Genomic DNA, 6,596 nt, shown 5'->3' with positions numbered 1-6,596 from the left:
ACCTGGTTCCTGATTCGTGGCTTCCCCTCCAGTTTCATGGCCAAGTTCCTGTCTGGGGACAGAGTTGGCTTCTCTGGCTGGCCCCAGGAGGAGGGCTCCTCTTTGGGCACAGTTTTGTCCTTCCCCTTGATACCTTAAAGGTATTTACCAGGAAAGATTCTCAGGAGAGACAGACTCCCCAAAGCAGTGTTGGGGCCTTCCGTTTGGATTTTAGAGCTGTGAGAGCCTCGGAGATCATGTCTCCCCACCCCCTGCTGTGCAGAAGCAGAGGGTGGACTTGCCCGTGGCCGCACAGCAGGTCAGGGGAGACTGGGTCCAGACCCAGTGATCCTGGCTCCCCCCAGCCTTCTTCCCTGATACTCTTCACTGTATACACCATGGCTCTTTCTCACTGTTGCTTTCTTACGTTGTTTTATTTTTATCTTGCATAGGTATATCTTGCTTTATATAACAGGTGAGTTCTTTGAAAGCTGTTTGTAAGATATAGCACAAAGTCATGTTCAAGTAGACAGTATCTAAATGTGCTTTGTTCTCAGTGTCCAGGATGAGGCTCCCTCTCTCTACAAAGTTCAGGTGAACACACGCACAAGGTCCTGTGTGACCTGCCATCACACTTCACTCTCAGCTTGCATTCTGCAATTCAGCTCCAGTAGCCTGTTACTAGCTCCTTATTCCTTTCAACCTCAGGCCCTCTGCACATCCTGTATTCTCTGCTTTAAATGCCCTCTCTCCCTTCTATTTGTTTAGTCAGCTCCTTCTTATAGGGTCAAATATCTCTTCCACAGGGAAGCCCCACCGATTTCTAGTCTAAGTTGGGTTTCCCCATTTCCAACTCTTTTAACACACTTTATATCTTCTTCAATAATAAATAGCAATTTTAGAATTAATTATTTTATGCTGTGTTTGTTTTACTATTGCTGTATTCCTAGGGCATAGAAGAGTGATCGCAGCTAATGGATACTCAGTTAATATTTGTGAAATCAGTGACTATGAACATGGAAAAATAAATGTTTATAAAGAGAGCTTTTATGCATTAAATTGTACCATAAAGTATGTCCTCACTCCCCAGGGATTTGCTCTTTAGGCCCTAAAGTTTGTAGCACTGTAGTTTTCAAGGGGCTTTACATATTTCATTTGATTCTTGCAAGAGCCCTGGCTGATGACAAGATGGGTGGTGAAATGACCCCTGAGAGAGATTGGCAGAGATGGGCCTTGTGCTTCTTGGTGGGAAGTCTTGGTCTGTCCGACTTGGTAACTGAATGCCTCGTTCAATTAAATACTCAGCTTGGAAACCGGACTGCTTAGGTCTAGTTCTGTGTTCTCCAGTGTGTGCTCCACGGAACATCGGTCCCGAGAAACCTGCTGTGTGAGAAAAGGGTTCCGGGGTCCAGCGTGTTTGAGAAATGGTGTGTTCCAGTGCTCCCTCCCGCAGACTGACATGCTATCAGTGTGCTGAAGGCTGTGGGAAGTCCTTCTCTAAAGTCTGCTTCAGCTCCGCTTTCCTGAACTTTACTTGACCGGAGAACCCTTTCTTCCTGGTAACACCGGCTCTGCGGAGCACATGTTGGGAGATGTTGTCAGTTTATCTCCTGTGCATGTTGGGTTCTCACCTCCCGGGTTTAAGTGAGGACCACTGCACACTCCCCACTCCCTTTTTCCCTTGAGCATCCCCAGCCTCCCTATAGCCCTGAGGGCATGAGACACTGTAGCTGTTTTCTCTAGCTCCTTAAGGTGAAGGGAAGGCTCATGGTGGGACTGGGCAGAGTGACCTGAAAAAGCTCTGTACAACTAAGTGGGACAGAAGGCTAATGAAAGTGAGACCAAGCCATCCTGGAACATAGTGCAGGGAGGTCGGGGTCAGGCTTACTGGCCCTGAGTCTCCCTTACTGCCCCCCGCCCCCCAATCCCAGCCGTGGCCTCCCTCCTCCAGCCCCATTGGCGAGGGTTCTCCATCAGGGTCCAGCATTCTCTCTGGAACTGTTAGACGCGTGTCCTTCTCTCCTTGCCTTCATTACTTCAGCTGTAGCTTGGATGCCTTCACCTCTTGCTTGGACTCAGCTGAGGTGCTGTGAGAAGTCAGGTTTTCCTGTCACCTCCTTGCCTTTGATTATACCGACTGTCCCTTCCACCTGCCATGGCCTGTTTTACCATGTCCAGTTTGGTGCTCACACCTGCAGTGCCTGGAGCAGGACCTCCCCAGGCGCTGACTGGATGACAGGGGCAGGGCTCCCTTTGTCTGTGACCCTCAGAAAGGATTCCAGTACTGGCCAGGTGAGCATCCCCTGGAGAAGAAGATGGAACGGGTCTCTCCTATCTTTCCTGATGCTTTTTTTCCGGGTGCAGCCTAACAGCCAAGGAGCCCTCTGCTATAGCCCTTGCTGATTCAGCGACACTCAAAGTCTCTCTGGAACAAGGCACTTGGCGTTTTGGATGCAAGGGTCCACCCTCGCCTGGTGACTTAGGATGCTTGGATCACCGTGTCCTCCCCGCCTGATGCCTCCACAGCCTCTGCCTGGCCATTCATTGCAACATGCAAGAGGGCAGCAGAGAGTCTTGGACATGAAGCCAGGCAGTCTGGCCTCGGAGAAGCCGCTTTTTGCTTCCCATTTATTAATAAGCCTCAGTTTGTTAGTTTTGAATATAAGGGGAAACCAGTACCTTTTTCATTAGGATCTAGTGAGAGTGAAATGCAATGATAGGGACAGAAAAGTACTTTATAAACTTCAATAAAATAAAGGCAACTTGTCAATTTCCCCCACAGAGAATGGAGAAGCCCCCCCTTATAGAATTTCCTTGCAAATTAAATGATGGTGCTTAGTTATTATAGGTGTTTGGTGAACGCAATCTTCTATTTCTCTTACAAAATCTTCCCACCTGATGTCAGTCACTGGGTAACTCTGGGCAACGCCACAGCTGCCTGACCTGAGTCAGCCTCAAGCTTCTGTGTAGTTGTTGCCTGAAAGCAAAGCAAGATAAAAGCTCCAGCTTCTGTCCCCCTGAAGCACAGTGGTTACCCCCAGAACAGGGCCTGCCCCCTTGCACAGTGACCTCCCGGGTGTGGGATCACAACCTCTTGCGAGCACTTCCCATGTGTGGAATTAGTGAATGATGCTTCCAGAAAAACCTTCCTGGCCGGATACAGTGTCCTTCTGGATCGGTCACCCCAGCCCCCGGGGCTGTGGGCAGGGGAGCAGTCAGTGGGCGTGTGGGACACAGATGGGTTTCTGCTGGTTTCAGAGCTCCAGCCTCATCCCCACGTTGTTCTGCCCTCAGGGCTGGTTTTTTTTTTTTCCCAAAGATTTTATTGATTTATTTTTAGAGAGGGAAGGGAAGGAGATAGAGAGATAGAGAGATAGAGAGAGAGAGAAACATCAATGTGCAGTTGCTGGGGGCCATGGCCTGCAACCCAGGCATGTGCCCTGGCTGGGAATCGAACCTGCGACACTTTGGTTCGCAGCCCGAGCTCAATCCACTGAGCTACACCAGCTAGGGCCCTCAGGGCTGTTTTGTAGTCGTCCAGTCCTTCCTGCCTGTTTCTGGGGGAAAGATGTGGCCTGAGGTCAGCACAGGGCAACGGGCTGCCCTCTGTGTGCAGGTCAGAGGTCGGGGCAGCAGGCCGGCCCCTGAGAGGGAGGGTGCCAGTGTGGATGGGTGAGTGCTGTTTGGAGTGCTCCTTCCTCCTTCGACTGGTCTCCTAATTTCTTTCCATCTCTCTGGCGCACACCTGTCTGAGCCCTGCTCTGCTTGCTCAGCTCCTGTTGTGGCTGCCTCTGGCCCTTATCTGCTGCCTGCAGCTGTCCCCGGGGACCCAGACCCCTCCCCCACTTTCCCTCCACTCTCCACTTCTGGCTCTGAAGGATTTGCATATTTCCAAGCAAGGCCTGAACTCCCATTCCAGAAGCCCAGAACTTTTTTTTTTGGTTGTGGTTTCTTTGCAAGGTGGAGCAGACAGAGGGACTCAATAATGCGGTGGGGGGGGGGGGGTGCTGGGGAACGGGGTGGCTGGGGCACCCTTCACACGCAGTCTCAGAGCCATAGTAATAATGGTAACTGGCATTTATTGTCTACTGTGTGTTTGTTACTTTGTTCAATGGTTAATTAATCCACTTATTTCCCGTACTCCTCTCAACAACCCGAGGAGATAGGTACTATGGTTGCTCCCAGTTAAATGGAGGCCCAGAGAGGCAGAGAGAGGAACCGCCTTCTCATGGGGAGGGCTTCCGGCTGGGACTGACCGACAGCCATGCCTGCTGAGGAGGGTTCTCAGCAAGCCCTTGGTGTCTCGCTCTAGGTCGTAGCTGAAAGTCTGTTCTCACAACCTACATGAAATGCTTCCTGCCCCCAGCATGTCCCTGTATTACAGGGAGTGTTGGCGAGGGCTGTTCCCCTGGGGATGGGCAGTAGAAGGAGGTGGGGGACAGTATTTTCTCTGTTATCAGGTCTTCGACTTAGGTCCCCACCTGCTCAGTGGGTTGGAAGCAGGTGTTTGTACCCCGAAAGCCTCCCCCCCAGGCTCTATTTCAATGCTCTTCCTTTGGGTCTCAGGACCCCAGTGTTCTCCCTTTGCCACAGGAGATGGACCTAGGGCCTGGGACTCCCTCACATCCCCACCAGTAGCCCCCTGCTATTGACAGCCGCTACTGCTCTGACCTGAGGTGCAGAGCGAGGGGCCACGAGGGCACTCTGTACCCTGGGATGTGTCTCTGCTGTCTCCACGGCCTCGCTCACGGCCCTGCAGGCTGCCATTGGAGGATTTTGCCCTTCAAAATCATGTCTGTCTTTTAGAGGGTGAGGAGCTAGTTATTAATGTAAAGAGACCCTTCTAGGACAGATGTATTCTGGGCCTGTTTGGGAAATAGTTGGGCATTAATGGCTGAACTGCTGGAGAAGGACAGAAATGACTAGTGTCCAGGGGAAGTTTTTTCTGGAATGCCCAGAGCACCAAGAGGGGTGGTTGCAATAACTCAAAGTGTTCCCCCACCTGCCTCTCAGACTCTGGGGGGATGCTTAGGCCCAGCAAGGGTCTCCCAGAGGTTACCACTCAGGGATGATTTGGAAATATAACAGGGACCTTTTGGAGATGGCATTTCTGGTGTGGATTTGAGCAGGAGGAAGGGTATGGGTGAGAGGGTGGCCCTGTTTTTAGGGTCTGGGGGGACACTTTCACCCCACAGAAGGGGCTGCCTACAGCTGTCACCTGCCAAGGAATGAGGCTGGGTGGTAGGAAGTTTCTCCCCTCCACAAAGGAGGCAGGGCCTGGCCGGGTACAGCCAGTGACTGGGGGATATGGCCTGGGTGGGACACACTGAGCAGTGGCAGGAGTTCTGGGCAGCAGCCTGTCCGGGGAGCAGGGTTCTGGGCTCCCATCCCAGCATGCAGCACTGGTGTGCTCTTCTGTGAAATGGAGGAGTTTCCATTTGTTCCACCTTCCCAATTCCTCCACTGCTGCCCTGAGGATGGCTGGAGCCATTGCTGGGACTCTCAGCGCAGACCTGTGCTGGGGAGCTTGGGGTCTGCGGGTCACTCTCTTCCCAGCAGGATAAACCCCTTCCTCCGTGTCTCAGAGAATTGGTTCCCCCTTAGTCCCACCATTTATCACCACATGTCCTGAACCCTGGCCCTCGGGCTTGTCTCCACTGTGTCCCCGCTGTGCTGGAGTGTGAGCTCATTCAGGACAGGGCTGCTACCTGTTTCTCGTTGCCTCTCCTGTGATCAGCACAAGGCCTCTGCATGAAGGGGGTCTGTAATGTCCCTGCATGCAGGCAGCAGAGGGCAACGGACCCTGTGTCTAACAGGGCTTCCATCCTGGAGAGAGGGAGAAGGGGCGCTGCTGACCGTCGGTGCTATCAGCAGGCCAGACGGTGCCAGGGCTGGGACATCTGTGTGCCTCACCTCACCGGTAGGAAAAACGGCTCTCGGAGATTCAGTGACTTGCCAAAAGCAACTAAACTTCCGGGACAGAGTGGCCTAGGCCAGCCGCAGGCCCAGGGCATGTGTGCGGGCCTTGCCTACCCTGCGCATGGAGACTAGGGGATCTGGTAAGATGAGGATGTCCCATCCAAACTCCCACTGTCATTGTCTTGGTTTTGTTCCTTGCAGTGGTAGCTCTTGGCAACCTGGGGAGGGCCCCAGTACCCCATGAGCCTGCCTGCCTCTCGGCCCGAAACCTAGAAACCAGGTCTCGAAGCCCCTGGATAAACCTGGGGCCCTCCCAAGTGTCAACACCCTTCACTTTCTTGACAACCATTGTGCAGGGAGAAACCCAGAAGGGACCTGGAGCCCTTCTGGGGGCAGAGCCTCCCTCGGGGGCACCCCCTTATGGGAAGCACTTTATAAACTTTCGTAAAGCTCTGCTTCCGGGATGCCACTCAGTGGCGGTGAGTGGGGTTCTTTAAGGCGTGCCTGTGCCGCTCCGGGCTCCGCGCTCGGGTTCCTCAGTGTGTCATTTTCCCTCACAATAATTGTGACAAGGACATGTCATCACTTTCATTGCATAGGTAAGACAACTGAAGTACAAAGAGACCAAGTTACTTGCCTGAGGTCCTATGGCCAGGAAATGGCAGAGCTGGGATTTGAACTCAGGACCCCAATGCAAA

The sequence above is a fragment of the Phyllostomus hastatus genome, unplaced genomic scaffold, assembly GCF_019186645.2.
Source record: "Phyllostomus hastatus isolate PE091 unplaced genomic scaffold, TTU_PhHast_1.1 phas_scaffold_585, whole genome shotgun sequence".
NCBI classification, from domain to species: Eukaryota; Metazoa; Chordata; class Mammalia; order Chiroptera; family Phyllostomidae; genus Phyllostomus; species Phyllostomus hastatus.
This window is presented reverse-complemented; position numbering follows the sequence as displayed.